The 14,907-nt window shown below is 37.7% G+C and overlaps 1 pseudogene; it reads right to left on the bottom strand.

The window, feature by feature from the left end:
- Positions 1–10,235: 10,235 nt before the first annotated feature.
- Positions 10,236–11,605, bottom strand: LOC128046399 (60S ribosomal protein L4-like; annotated as a pseudogene).
- Between the last annotated feature and the right edge of the window lie 3,302 nt (positions 11,606–14,907).

The raw sequence follows: 14,907 nt of genomic DNA, 5'->3' as shown, positions 1-14,907 counted from the left end.
AAAATATATAGCATACCTCATGGACCTTAGCCTGGACACCTCACAATTTCTACTTCCATACCGATAACTCCTCCTTCCATTGTATGACTCACATACATAAAAACAGGCATACATGAAAATTATTTTTATCAGAATACCTTCATATGTATTTTAGAATGGATGGTACACATGTAAAATTTTTTTACTCTTAGCTCAAATTTCTAAAAGTTTTTCTTTTCCTCTGTACTTCCATCGTTTAACATTTTTTTTATTAATCAGCATCTTTCTTGAATACTTCATGTGTTATAACATTAATGATTGTTTAATGTTTCCATCACTTATCACTAAAACATGTATTTAAATGAGTATCAGTATCTTTGCATATATTGAAAACAAGCCCAGGAATTACTCCAGATTTTGACTGAGCATTGGCCCCCACATAAGACTATCAGACCTGAATATAATTACTAAGACCAGCTGCCAGCCAATTGTAGAAAACGAAGTGTCTGGAATTGCCATTCAGGAAACCTACAGACCATTCATTGATTAGATGAGGGTCATTGACTCAATGAGAAAAACAGAATTTTCCCTGGGAGCAGAGCCACTTCCTCTTGGAATGATTCAAGAGTACCTGAAGTTCAGGCAATTTACCATATCAAGAAAGGGGTTAAGAACGATTCAAGAATACTCTCTGAACCTTGGCACTGGTTAGGAAGATCTAAGCCATATTTTACAATATTAGGCCATTTCGTGGATTCTTGTGACTTGCTTACAGAAATTTCATCAGGAAGGAATCAGAAACTATGTACAAATAGGCTTCCCTTGTGACTCAGCTGGTAAAGAATCCACCTGCAATGCAGAAGACATGGGTTCGAACCCTGGGTTGGGAAGATCCCCTGGAGAAGGGAAAGGCTACCCACTCCAGTATTCTGGCCTGGAGAGTTCCATGGACTGTATAGTCTACAGGGTCACAAACAGTTGGACATAACTGAGCAACTTTCACTCACTATGTACAAAGACTAGACTACAAAATATGCATCTCAACATTGTTTTTAGTATCAGAATACAGAAACTAGCCTAGATGTCTAAAAATGTGAGTACTTAAATTATTGCAGTGATTGAAAGGATGATATACAAAATAGTTTGTGCTCTGGAAAGATGATTAAAATTCTGGAATAAATTTTTTTAAAGTATTTTATAAAGAAAGTAATACTTGACGCATGATTTTTATATGGAAATTTGTGTAAATATATGTGTGTGTATGGATGCTTTTATATATATAATTATGCTGCTGCTGCTAAGTCGCTTCAGTCATATCCGACCCTGTGCAACCCCATAGACAGCAGTCATCCAGGCTCCCCCGTCCCTGGGATTCTCCAGGCAAGAACACTGGAGTGGGTTGCCATTTCCTTCTCCAATGCATGAAAGTGAAAAGTGAAAGTGAAGTTGCTCAGTCATGTCTGACTCCTAGCGACCCTATGGACTGCAGCCTACCAGGCTCCTCCATCCATGGGATTTTCCAGGCAAGAATACTGGAGTGGGCTGCCATTGTCTTCTCCATATATAAGTATAAATTTTTTATATATATACTGTAAAAGAACTGGTCATTTTTATACTTGTTTGTATTTTTGCAGTTTCTATTATTATTTTTTAGACAGAATAAAAACAATAAAATTATTTTAAGACAAGTATGAATACATAAAACTAAAAAACTTCTTCATGGCAAAAGAAACTAAGAAAATGAAAAGGCAACCTATGGAATGGGAGAAAATATTTGTGAACTGTCTAACCAACAAACGGTTAATATCCAAAATACATAAGGAACTCATACAAGTAGATAGCAAAAATACAAATAATCCAATTTTTAAATGGGCAAAAGACCTGAATAAACATTTTTTTCGCAAGAAGACAAGTGGATAGCCAACAGGTACATGGAAAGATGTTCAATGTCATTAATCATCAGGTAGTTGCAAATCAAAACCGCAATGAGTTATAATATTCCACCTGTTACAATGGCAAGTGTTGGCAAGGGTGTGAAGAAGAGAACCCTACGCACTGTTGGCAAGAATGTACATAGGTGCAGCCACTGTGGAAAACAGTATGAAGCTTCCTCCAAAAAACATTAAAATAATATTACAGTATGACCCACTAATCCCACTTCTGGGTATATATCTGAAGGAAATTAAATCATTATTTGGAACAGATATCTGCATCCCCCATGTTCATTGCAGCATTATTCACAGTAGCCAAGATGGAAACAAACAAATTTCCATCCACAGATGAATGGATGAAGGAGATGAGGAATATACATAAAATAGAATATTATTCAGCCATAAAAAGAAGAAAGTCCTGCCTTTTGTAACAAGACGGATGGACTTTGAGGGCAACATGCTAAGTAAAATAAGTCAGACAAAGAAAGACAAACATATGCTTTCACTTACGTGTGGAACCAAAAAAAGCCAAACTCATAGAAACAGAGTGGAATGGTGGTTGCCAGAGGCTGTGGGGTGAGGAAATGAAGAACTGTAGATCAAAGAATACAAACTTCCATTTATGAGATGGGTAAGTTCTGAGGATCAAATATATAGCATGATGACTATAGTTTACAATACTGTTGTATGTATCAGAAAGTTGCTGTGTATGTGTGTGTGTGTGTGTGTTCAGGTGTATCTGACTCTTTGTAACCCCGTGGACAGTAGCCTGCCAGGCTCCTCTGTCCATGGAATTTTCCAGGCAAGAATACTATAGTGGGTTTCCATTTCCTACTCCAGGGGATCTCCCTAACCCAGGAATCAAACCCGTATCTCTTGAGTCTCCTGTCTTGGCAGGTGGATTCTTTACCACAAGCACCAGCTGGTAATCCCGTAGAAAGATTATGGGATCTTTCTAATCCCATAGAATGTTATCACCACAAAGAAATGAAGGAGAAAAATAATACAATTATTTTTAGTTAAAAATAGCCACACAACAATACAATTTGTGAATTCTACTTTTATTTGAAGGACAGAATGCTGTTACTTACATGAGAATTCTTGCCTTTCTAAACTTCAAACATTTAAACTAGGTACCTGACATGCTTAGGAGTAAAATTCTGTAATAGTTTTCTTTAGATACTAGAGAACAAAGTATCAGCAGCATATTAGGGTCCCTCTCATGATTCCTTCCAGTTATTGCTCTTCTCTTCCTGCAAGGAAACCAGATCTTGACCTCAAACAACTTCAATTTGCTTCCTCATTTTTGTATTATTTTATGTAAATAAAATCACTGGGTCTTGAGAAATTATTGATTTTCACTTATAAATATTTTTTCAATAGACCAAGTATTCCCAAAGGCTCCTCAAAAGAGAAGTTGAAATTAATTAAATACAAAGTTAAAGTATGAACTTTAATTTCATTGACACTGACATGGAAAATTCAGTCAAAATGTTGAGGTATTCCTTCTTAAACACAGTTGAGTTCTATCATAATTACATGTGCACACATAGACACATCCAATTAAAACAGCTATAATAATCTATGCTAATTCTAAGACATTTTTGATTAGTCAGGAATACACTTCAAATATCTAATGAAATTGCTGACTTTTAAACAATTAGTATCATAGCTTTGGAGGCTTCCCTGGTGGCTGAGCAGTAAAGAGTCTGCCTGCCATGCAGGAGAGGCAAGAGATGTTGGTTCCATCCCTGTGTTGGAAAGATCCCCTGGAGGAGGGCATAGCAACCCACTTCAGTATCCTTGCCTGGAGAATCCCATGGACAGAGGAGGCTGGCAGGCTACAGTCGATAGGGTTGCAAAGAGTCGGACATGACTGAAGCGACTGAGCATGCATGCATGCACATCACAGCTTTGCTTCAGTTTAGCCCATGGGAACACAATGTGTGTTTATTTGTGTGCATGAATGTGCATGTGCTCACGTGTGTAAAATGTACATGGAGATTGTGTAACACTTAATATTTATTTTTAAAAGGGTACATTATAACCTGAAAATGTGATCTATAAAAGCTTTATATTATCATATTTGCATGTTCATACACATATTCATTTTCACATGCTTTTTATACTAATGGTTTGAAAACTCTATCATATAACTAAAGAAAAAAACTACACTTCTAACATAATTTCAAAATATTTAAAACCTGCACTGCTTTTAATAACTTTTATTGTTTTTAACATGTGACATTTTATCCCCATTAGCAATAACAGATGTATAATGCATTAAAAAGGAAAATCCTGCACATGTGTTGAAATAGAGGACTTTAGTGAAAGGAAAGCATGTGCTTTGATTTATATTAGTCAAAATTTAGATACTGTACTTGGTGCTATTTCAGGAAATGAAAAGGTGAGGAAACAGTTATATACCAGTAAACCAGAGAAAAAGTCTCCATAGAAACCAAAACAGTTTTGGTGGGAGCTACTTAAGCTAATTAATACCTGGAATATGACCCTATTAGCCTCTAGAGAGCCAACTCATACAAAATAAAACCCAGTCCATTGATTCATGCATGTTACATAGCATTTATTGATACAATTCTTCTTCTCATTTAACTGTCAAAAATTAATCAGTCATCAAGACTGAAAATTTGGGTGAATTTTAAAGAGAAAAGACCACCCAAAATGGCCCTGTTTACTTACTCTTTCCCATCTCCATTATCTTCACCACTGCAGTACTTTGGCCACCTCAGGCGAACAGTTGACTCATTGGAAAAGACTCTGATGCAGGGAGGGATTGAGGGCAGGAGGAGAAGGGGACGACAGAGGATGAGATGGCTGGACGGCATCACGGACTCAATGGATGTGAGTTTGAGTGAACTCCGGGAGTTGGTGATGGACAGGGAGTCCTGGCGTGCTGCAATTCATGGGGTCGCAAAGAGTCGGACACGCCTGAGCGACTGAACTGAACTGAACTGAGTCAAAAGGAACACACAGAGAAAACTGAAAATGAGTGATAAATCCAAATTGATTTGTTTGGCTATTTTTTTTGCCTCAGCTTTCATGAACACCTTCTTTCCTATGTCCTGCTCAACTAAATTCTGACCCTACTCCCACTCCACTGCAGCCAGTGCTAAGTGAGGAACCACAAGGCCCACCAAGACAGGAGTTAGTTAACTGAACAACTACTACGCACTAGCTGTTCACATAAGCTGTGTCATCCAGTCCTTACAAAATACTACAATGAATATTTATATATACACTTTACAAATTAGCAAACAGGTTCAAATTAGTTAAAATATCTTGTCCAAGCTTAAATTTAACAATGTAGCCAGATACAGAACCAGCTGCCTCCTTCAATACAGTTAAGGGTGACAAATGTTGCCATAATGTAGCTCCATGCGTTTGTCAATTAGTTGGAGGCTTGCATATGTTCCTTGCAAAGACAGCCCAACATTGTTTAGGTGTTCATCTCAGTAAGGCACTTTTTAAAGCATAAACCAAAGGACTCCTATAAGAGTTTCTATTAGTTTCTACGGTTTTGATTTATACCATCTTTAAAACAATATACTTGTTGCTACTGGGATGATTTTTATTTCATGCCATCTGGATATGTTCTGATACTGTCACTTTCTATATTATTACTTTATGTTCATAGCATGTGAAAGAAATAATTCCTTGCATCTAAATTGGGCTATTTTCTAAATGATTCAGAAATACATGTCTCAGTGTGTGTGTGTGTGTGTGTATGTGTGTGTGTGTGTAAGAGAGAGAGAGACATACATTATAGCTTCCTACTGCCAGATGCTATAATAAAAAGGATACCACCTCAAGAAACCATGTAATCTTTGGTATGTCTGTCAGGCAATGCATTTCATTAGAGTCTCTGTTTTATAATTAATCATAATGTATTCTGTCAGCTAAAGACCCTATATGATATTTACCATATTTATGATGCCTGAATCAGCAAAGTAAAAGTGGGGAGGTGAGAAAAATATATAACTATTAGATATATCTATCCTGTGTTTTGTCCAAGTCCATCCTACTAGTCAAATGGGATATAACTATACTTGGGCTACTGGTGAAAGTTACTCTCAGGGTTTCTTTTTTTTTTTTTCTTTTTACTCACTTTATTTTCCTGCTCTTTAACAAAATTAAAATTAAATTGAGATGAACTTCTAAATGTGAAACGTTAACATTAAAACAGAGAAAAATTTGTTTCTAAAGATGTTTATTTTATTATCTCAAAAAAAAAAAAAAAAAAAAAAAAAACACAGCACAACTTTTGGACCCAACTGGTTGGAGCAATGCTAGTAGAGGAAATAATACAGTTATAATGTCACAGCCAAAGAACCCAAAACAATGTCAAAAGCAGCACTGAGATCAGACGTGCTATGAGTCTTAGCTTCAAAAGGAAAAATGTAGACAAACTTCAAGGAAACCATCTTTTACGAGAAAAGAGTGCTACTCAGACTAACCTTAGCTATGAATCTGAAGGCGGCTGGAAACTTTTCATGGAGGCTTACCATAAATTTAATACCAAATGGATCAAGTGACAAAAGTGAATACAATTCTCAGATTTATGGCATTTAATTCAGAAATAAAGGTCCTCTTGAAATAATATTCCAACCATTGGGGGAATTTCCAAGTCAGAGATATGATTTATAACATTTTCTTCATCAGCTTAAAGTATAATGCTATTATTATGTCTCTGATTTGGTGGATGTTCTTTAGACTACTTCAGTCTTTCATAAATCTAATGTTTTTCCTTCATACTCTGATTTTCTATGATTTAGTTGTAGTTGCCTTTTAATGCTCATGTATCATTAGCAATTGGATTCCAATGTATTGTACTGTATTACAGTTATCCTAGTTGCTCATTTATCATTCATGTCACAGGATAAGTGGCTTTATATAACAAAGTCATCAGCATAATAATTATTACAGATCTCTCCTGCTTCCTTTCCCCTCTCTTTTGCTCCTGTCTTTTTTTTCCATTAATGCTGTCACTGTCTGTTGGATTAATTGACTATATTTTATACAGTAGCATATAAAAGTTTCTTTTTAAGATCCTTTTGTAAAATGCATGCAAATTATATGTTTTCTACAGAAATTACAGAGAAAGAAAACAAGAAGATATATTTTATTACAGTTTAGTGAAGTTTTTGGGCTACCTAAATATCTCCTTAGGGAAAGAGGGGTTGACAAGATGATCAAGATGGTGAACAATTTCCTGACTCCCTTTCCCGAGTCAAATGTTCATGATTATTCTTATGTGTAGCCCTAAACAGAACAAGCATATAAATGTCATAGTGCGGAGAGAGTGAAAAGTAGCGATAATGTAAGCTCAGTTTACATTTAAATTGAGCTGGATCAGATTGAGTTTTCTTTCTCCGATCAGCATCCAGTTCTCATGCTAACTTTCATTACCAATTCAACAGAAATCTATCAAATATTTATTGGATGCTTACCATGGACTTGGCTCTGTTCTCAACATAATTTTCTTGTTTAAGATATCTTGCCTATGAAGAGTTCACAGAAGAAATGAGGGACATGCCCTTTACCAAACTGTGCATCCCATTCTGGATCAGATATGTGGAGGCATTCGAAATAGTAGCTATTGGGATGAATTAGAAGAAATATAGTTAATATATTGTAAGTTCCATGTTATTCTGTATATAAATGGTCTTGAGTTGAGGCCCCTGGAAAAAAAACAGTGTTGGCATAATGTGTGAAATAGCCCTTTACCTAGCATGCAGACTATGACTACGTCTAGATCCAAAGGAAGAAATTCTAAGCTCAGAGCCAGGTTGAAGCCAAAGATCATGACTGTTCGGGTCACTGCTTGATAAAGGACCTAGTTATCTAACAATATCCATGCTCCCATCCTTCCTTTAACAGTAGTACCCAGGAAGCCCTGACTACACTTCACAGTTTCACTTGCAGTTAGTTATGGCTATGTGACTAAGATCTAGGAATGAAACATTAGTAGAAGTCACAAATAATTTTGAGATGGGGCCATTAAAAGAGGAATATGTCTTCCCCTTGCTTTTCTCCTTTTCCATTGACTGGAATGCACAATGGAAACAAGACCTGGAGTAACTCTTTGGTCCATGAAATGAAAAGTCACATTTTGAGGATAGTAAAGTAAGAAATTAAATCTCCAGTTTGGCTGAGGTTCTGAGCCACACCTGTAACATCTGTCCAAAACCGTTATAAAACAAACTGCCTTATTTAATCTACTGTCTTTCTGATCACTTGATTATAGTGCCATATCCCATTTAATATATCTCCTCCTCCCAGCTGCATTGGGACAGTTCCTGATACATAATAAGATCTTATTAATATTGTGGACTACCACGAAGGGACAGAATGACCTTAGATTGCACAGAAGGTATTTAAACCTAAAGCCAGAGTAGATAGGCAGAGGCCAAACTGAAATTGTTGTGAGCATATTAGTTTGACATGAGGGAGGACGAGCTGCAAACTATGCCTTTTCCCCATCCCAGTTTAAAACATACTTCAATTTTGCATACTCTAGCCTCATCTCACAAGGTACAATTCTAATATTTCAGAAGGCGTGTGTGCTTAGTCGCTCAGTCGTGTCCCAACTATTTGCAACCCCATGGGAGCCGACCTGGCTCCTCTGTCTATGGGATTTCCCAGGCAAGAGTGCTGGAGTGGTTTGCCATTTCCTTTTCCAGGGAATCTGCCTAACCCAGGGATCAAACTCACTGTGTCTCCTGCATTGGCAGCCAGATTCTTTACCACTGAGTCACCTGGGAAGCCCTTCAGGGGATAAAACAGTCTAACTATACAAAATGAAAGAGAACGTGAAATGTGATAAAATAAAAATCAGCTGTATATATTATAAAACAGAACTCAAAGTTATTTTCATTCTATGACAGTATAAACAATGTAAATTTGAATGCAATAATAGTTTTCAAAAAACAGTTCAAATATATCTAATCTAAATTCAAAATTTTTAATTATAAGAAATTTAGCATATTTTTAGTTCATCCGCTGCTATAACTTTCTCTTTGACAATATAAGGCTAACAGCACCAAAGCACAAAATTTATCATTTTTAATTGCTATTCTGTTGCCTCCTACTAGGGGTAAAAAAGCTTTCAGATTAAGTGAATATCTTTCACTTAAGATTTGTTTGGCTCAATGGTTTTCTTGAGAAAATATTACTTCACTGGTAAGCTGTATTACCACATTTTAGTACCAAATTTCAGGGAGCACAATCTCAAAATCATTTCTCAATAACTTTCAATATATTGGCTAAAAAGACAATATTTACTGAAGATAGCCAGAAGTATATGTAGTATTTAAGGTCCCTAAAATTAGTAAAAGGTTTAAACCATACAGTCAGAAAGATATCATTTGCCTTTGCAAAAATTACTTTTAGTAAATCACTTTTGCCACCATAACATCATAAAACCTATTTGAAATGATATTTAAAAAAAAAAAAGAAAGAACAGTTCTATGAAATTTGTTGAGTTTCATATACAGATGTTGTCAAGGATATTGTCCTTTATGATACCAAATACTTTCTTCTCCAGTGAATTTAAGTGGAAAAAACACCTTTTAGGTCACAGTACCAGGAATAGTTGGACTTCTGGACTCTGTGTGTGTGTGTGTCTGTGTTTCCTCATGGACCCTGTAGACCTACAATTGTTTGTGATACCTGGTCACATTGTATACTAATCTTAGAGCCAACTGTCTAACCCACCATTAAAAATACCATAGAACAGAAAGATAGCTAGCTTCCTCGAGTCCCAGGCCTCTTAAATATAAGCTATAAATGTTCCAAAAAAAAAAAGAATAGGATATGAAATATACATTCTGCTGCTAACTTAACTAAGTTTTCCTTTATATATCTTGTTTTCTTTTTTTTTCCCTTTGATTCATTTATCTTATTTTTAACATATTTCATCTTGCTGTTTTTTTTAATATGTCACTTACCTCAAATATTTTTCCGGAATTAATTGTATATTTATAAGTATATAATATGTTTTATTAGAAGTTCTCCTTTAAGAAATTTTTGTTTACTTTTGTTGTCTTTTTTATAACAATTGATTATGCTCAAATTGCTGGGTTTCCTTATATCACCGTTCACCACAGTTCTTGTGTCATTCTCAGTAAGCTAAGAGTATACTTGGCTTTTGGTTGTTTTTAAGAAGACAAAATGCTATTTTCCGAGTGCTTCTATATGTGTTTTTGTGTGTAAATGTGACTTTGACCAAGTATGAATTTCTTGGACTACAATATATTTTGGCATGTGTTCTTTTTTTTTTTTTTTTTCTCATTGCCTCTTTGTTCAGGTCTTTATTCAAAATTAGCTGTCCAAAATGATTTGGCATTTATGGAATAAACAAATTTAAGTTTATGCAGCAGCCTTCTTTTCCTCTGAGGTGGGTTTCTTTTCAACGGGCTTCTTTTCAGCTGCTGGTTTCTTGGTCCCTGCAGCCTTTCTTCCCACCACAGGCTTCTTCAGCTTCTTATCACCAACAGCCTTCTTTTCTTTGTTTCCCACCACAGGCTTCTTGCCCTGAACCCCCTTCTGATCTGATTTGGCTTCCACTGCTGCTGCTGCCTTATCCATGCGGATTTTTCTTTGGCCTGCCGAAGAATGGTGTTCCGACGCATGGTCTTTGCGTACGGGTGAAGCTTCAACATGATTCTCAGGTTTTTCAGTGGATTCTTCTTCAGGACTCTGCGATGAATCTTCTTGCGTGGTGCTCGGAGTGCTCTTTGGATTTCTGGGCTTTTCAAGATTCTGCTAAGGTCTGTATTGAGCATCTTGTGCATGGGGAGGTTGTAGTTACTCTTGAGGGAGGCTGCTTTACGCCAAGTGCCATATAGCTCATCTAACTTTCGGAAAGCACTTTCAGTCCAAATGCAGAAACGTCCCACGTGACCACCAGGAGCAAGTTTCAAAATGTTCAGCTTGCTTACGTTAAGCAGAGTAATTCCAGGGATGTTTCTGAAGGCCTTGATGATCCCATTGTCCTCATTATAGATGATGCAGGGTCCCCTGCGCTGGATGCGGCGCCGGTTTCTCATTTTGCCTTTGCCGGCTCTCATTCGCTGAGAGGCGTAGACCTTTTTGATATCATTCCAGGCCTTAAGTTTCTTCAGAAGCAAAACAGCCTCCTTGGTCTTCTTGTAGCCTTCAACTTTATCTTCCACCACCAAAGGAAGTTCAGGAACTTCCTCTATACGATGACCTTTAGACATGACCAGCGCCGGTAAGGCTGAGGCAGCCAGTGCAGAGCAGATGGCGTATCGCTTCTGCGTTGTATTCACTCTGCGGTGCCAACGTCGCCAGGTCTTGGTTGGTGCAAACATGCGGCCCCCACGACACATATTTCCAAAAGCACCCTGACCGGAAATGTGAGTCCCGCCATCTCGAACCCTGGGAATTCGAGCCACAGCTCTGCCGGTACCCCAAGACTCAGCACTGGTTTGATGACCTGCTAATTCACTGACAGCATAGGGCTGTCTGTTGTTTTTGCGCAAGTTGGTGTGAACAAAGTTAACAATATCGGGTCGAATGGGAGCCTTGAACACAGCAGGCAAAGTGACATTTTTGCCAGATGACTCCCCCTTTTCGGAGTACACTGATATCAGTGGACGAGCACACGCCATGGCGGGGAGAGGAGAAGGCCAGGCTCCTCTCACCCCGGCGGCTCCCACAGGAAAAGTGGCATGTGTTCTTATGGAGAACACCTAAGTAGTCCAATTTTTACTCCTATATAAGTAATCCATGTTCCCTTCCTGGATGCCTACAGGATAATTTCTGTATCTTCAATATTTAAAATTTGTCTATGAACATTTTTGGGTATGAACCCACTTTCATTCACTTTGCCTGGAATACAGTTTGCCATTCCAGTCTATGAATTCTGTTAATTTGTTTTCCTACTCTAGAGAACTATTTTCTTTACATCTTTTATTATTTTTAAACTATCTATTTATTTATTTGACTGTGCCGGGTCTTAGTTGTGGCATGCAAACTCTTAGTGGAGGCATCTGGGATCTAGATCCCTGACCAGGGATTGAACCCAGGCCCCCTGCATTGGGAGTGCAGAGTCTTAGCCACTATACACCAGAGAAATCCCTATGTGTTTTATTATTGACTATTACTTCTTCTCAATTTGTCATAGCACCTTCTTAGGAGAATAAATTATCTCTAATTTCACAAATATTATACCCTTCCCATCAATTTCTATACCCCTTCTCTGATTTATTTTTTTCCTCTGGCACAGTGATCACCATCTCCCAGTGATCACCATCTCCCCCATGCCTCCACTTTGCTTTCAGTCTTCACCTCTTCCTCACACACACTTACTTTCATAGTGATCTCCTTCAGTTACATACTTTTAAAGGCTACCTATATGCTGATACATTTGTCTCCATCACAGACCTCTCTCAAAAGCTGCAGACTCACATTGTCCAAATGCCTGCCCAGTAGTTCCACTTGAATTTCTAACAGACATCTCAAATTCAACATGTCTGAAATTGAACTCTATATCTCCCTGGAAATATGCTCCACCACAGCCTTCTCCATCTCAGTGATTGCCTACTCTCCATTCCTTTTGCTCAAATGAAAAGCCTTAGACTCATTCTTGATTTCTCTCTCACATACCTCATATCTTAAGTGAATCCTGTTAGCTCTCCCTTCTAAATGTATCTATAATGTGACCACTTTTATTTTCCCACTTTAACTTCCATGGCTACCACCCCAGGTTAGGTCACAGTCATCTCTCACTAGATTTTTATAATAGCCTCTTTACTAGTCTCTATTCCCCCGAAGAGAAGTCCATATGCCATTGGCCTTGCCACATTACTGGGCCAGCACTATTTTTGCTACACGGAGGTGCTGTCAAGTGAATACTTTTGAGTTCTGACGCATATGGTGGAGTCACATTTTCATTTCATAACCAGAATGGATCACTCCTGAAGTGGTTGGGCCATCCTACAAAATCAAGAAAAGGACAGGGTTGACAATTCAGTAGTCAGAGAACTAACAACCCTTCCTATTCTAACTGTCACAGCCTCAGACTGGGTACTTTCCTTAGTACTTCCTCCCATGTACACGTACCCCTGGCTCTTTGAAATTATATCGCTGTAAGGCATTCCTTCTCTTTCAGCTCAGGGTCAACTGCTTCAGTTTCTTCAAGAAAACAAAATGGAGAATTTACAGACAATTTTTGCTTTATTATAGTTTCTTTTTCCCCTCCAAACCAATATTTGTACATGTCTTGCTGGTGCTCCTTTACAAAATGAAACGTTGTCCTAACTATTAGCTACAGCATTTGGGTGAGCAGGACCAGATATGTTTATTTAATCATTTTAGAGTCAAGTTAGTAGTGATATTTGATTGAATATTTGTGGGAGGAAACAGTCTCCAAATTAATATTTTTAAAGTGTTTTTAATCTCTTGAATTTTAAATAATACATATGACTCCATTTCACTGTCATTCAAATATATTCATGAAAATGTACAGTTAGTATAACACTGAGGATTGATAAATTTCCACAGGACTGAAAAAGGTCAATTTGCATTCCAATCCCAAAGAAAGGCAATGCCAAAGGGTGTTCAAACTACCACACAATTGCACTCATCTCACACACTAGGAAAGTAATGCTCAAAACTCTGCAAGTGAAGCTTCAACAGTATGTGAACCGAGCACTTCCAGATGTTTAAGCTGGATTTATAAAAGGCAGAGGAACCAGAGATCAAATTGCCAGCATCCATTTCTCATTGGATCAGATAAAAAGAAAGAAAGTTCCAGAAAAACATCTACTTCGGCTTTATTGACTACACCAAAGCCTTTGACTGTGTGGGTCAGAGCAAACTGTGGAAAATTCTTCAAGAGATGAGAATACCAGACCATCTTACTTGCCTTCTGAGAAATCTGTATGCAGGTAAAAAAGCAACAGTTAGAGCCAGACATGGAACAATGTACTGATTCCAAATTGGGAATGGAGTACATCAAGACTGTATATTGTCACCTTGCTTATTTAACCTATATGCAGAGTACATCATGCAAAATGCCCGACTGGATGAAGCACAAGCTGGAATCAAGACTGCCGGGAAAAATATCAATAACCTCAGATATGCAGATGTCCCCACCCTAATGGCAGAAAGTGAAGAGGAACTAAAGAGCCTCTTGATGAAAGTGAAAGAGGAGAGTGAAAACACTGGTTTAAAACTCAACATTCAAGAAACTAAAATCATGGCATCTGGTCCCATCACTTCATGGCAAATAGATGGGGAAACAAAAGAAACAGTGACAGACTTTATTTTCTTGGGATCCAAAATCACTACAGATGGTGACTGCAGTCATGCAATTAAAAGACACTTGCTCCTTGGAAGAAAAGCTATGACCAACCTAGACAGCATATTAAAAAGCAGAGACATTACTTTACTGACAAAGGACCATATAGTCAAAGCTGTGGTTTTTCTAGTGGTCATGTATAGATGTGGGAGTTGGACACTAAAGAAAGCTGAGCACTGAAGAATTGATGCTTTGAACTGTGGTGTTGGAGAAGGCTCTTGAGAGTCCCTTGGACAGCAAAGAGATCAAAGCAGTCAATCCTAAAGGAAATCAGTCCTGAATATTCACTGGAAGGACGGATACTGAAGCTGAAGCTCCAATACTTTGGCCACCTAATGGGAAGAATTAACTCACTGGAAAAGACCCTGATGCTGGAAAGATTGAAGGCAAGAGGAGAAGAGGACGACTGAGGTTGAGTTGGTTCAATGGCATTGCCAACTTGATGGACATGAGTTTGAACAAGATTTGGGAGTTGGTGATGGACAGGGAAACCTGGCATGCTGCAGTCTGTGGGGCTTTAAAGAGTCTGACACGACTGAGCAACTGAACTGAACTGAGGTAAATTGAGCAAGATTTGACCTATGATAGTACTTGTACTTTTTATACATTTTTAAAAGAATATCGATAAACATTTATGAAGTGCCTATCTTG

This window comes from Budorcas taxicolor, chromosome 4 (genome assembly GCF_023091745.1).
Source record: "Budorcas taxicolor isolate Tak-1 chromosome 4, Takin1.1, whole genome shotgun sequence".
NCBI lineage: Eukaryota > Metazoa > Chordata > Mammalia > Artiodactyla > Bovidae > Budorcas > Budorcas taxicolor.
Note: the sequence above shows the minus strand (reverse complement) of the source record. Positions and strands in the feature narration are given on the sequence as shown.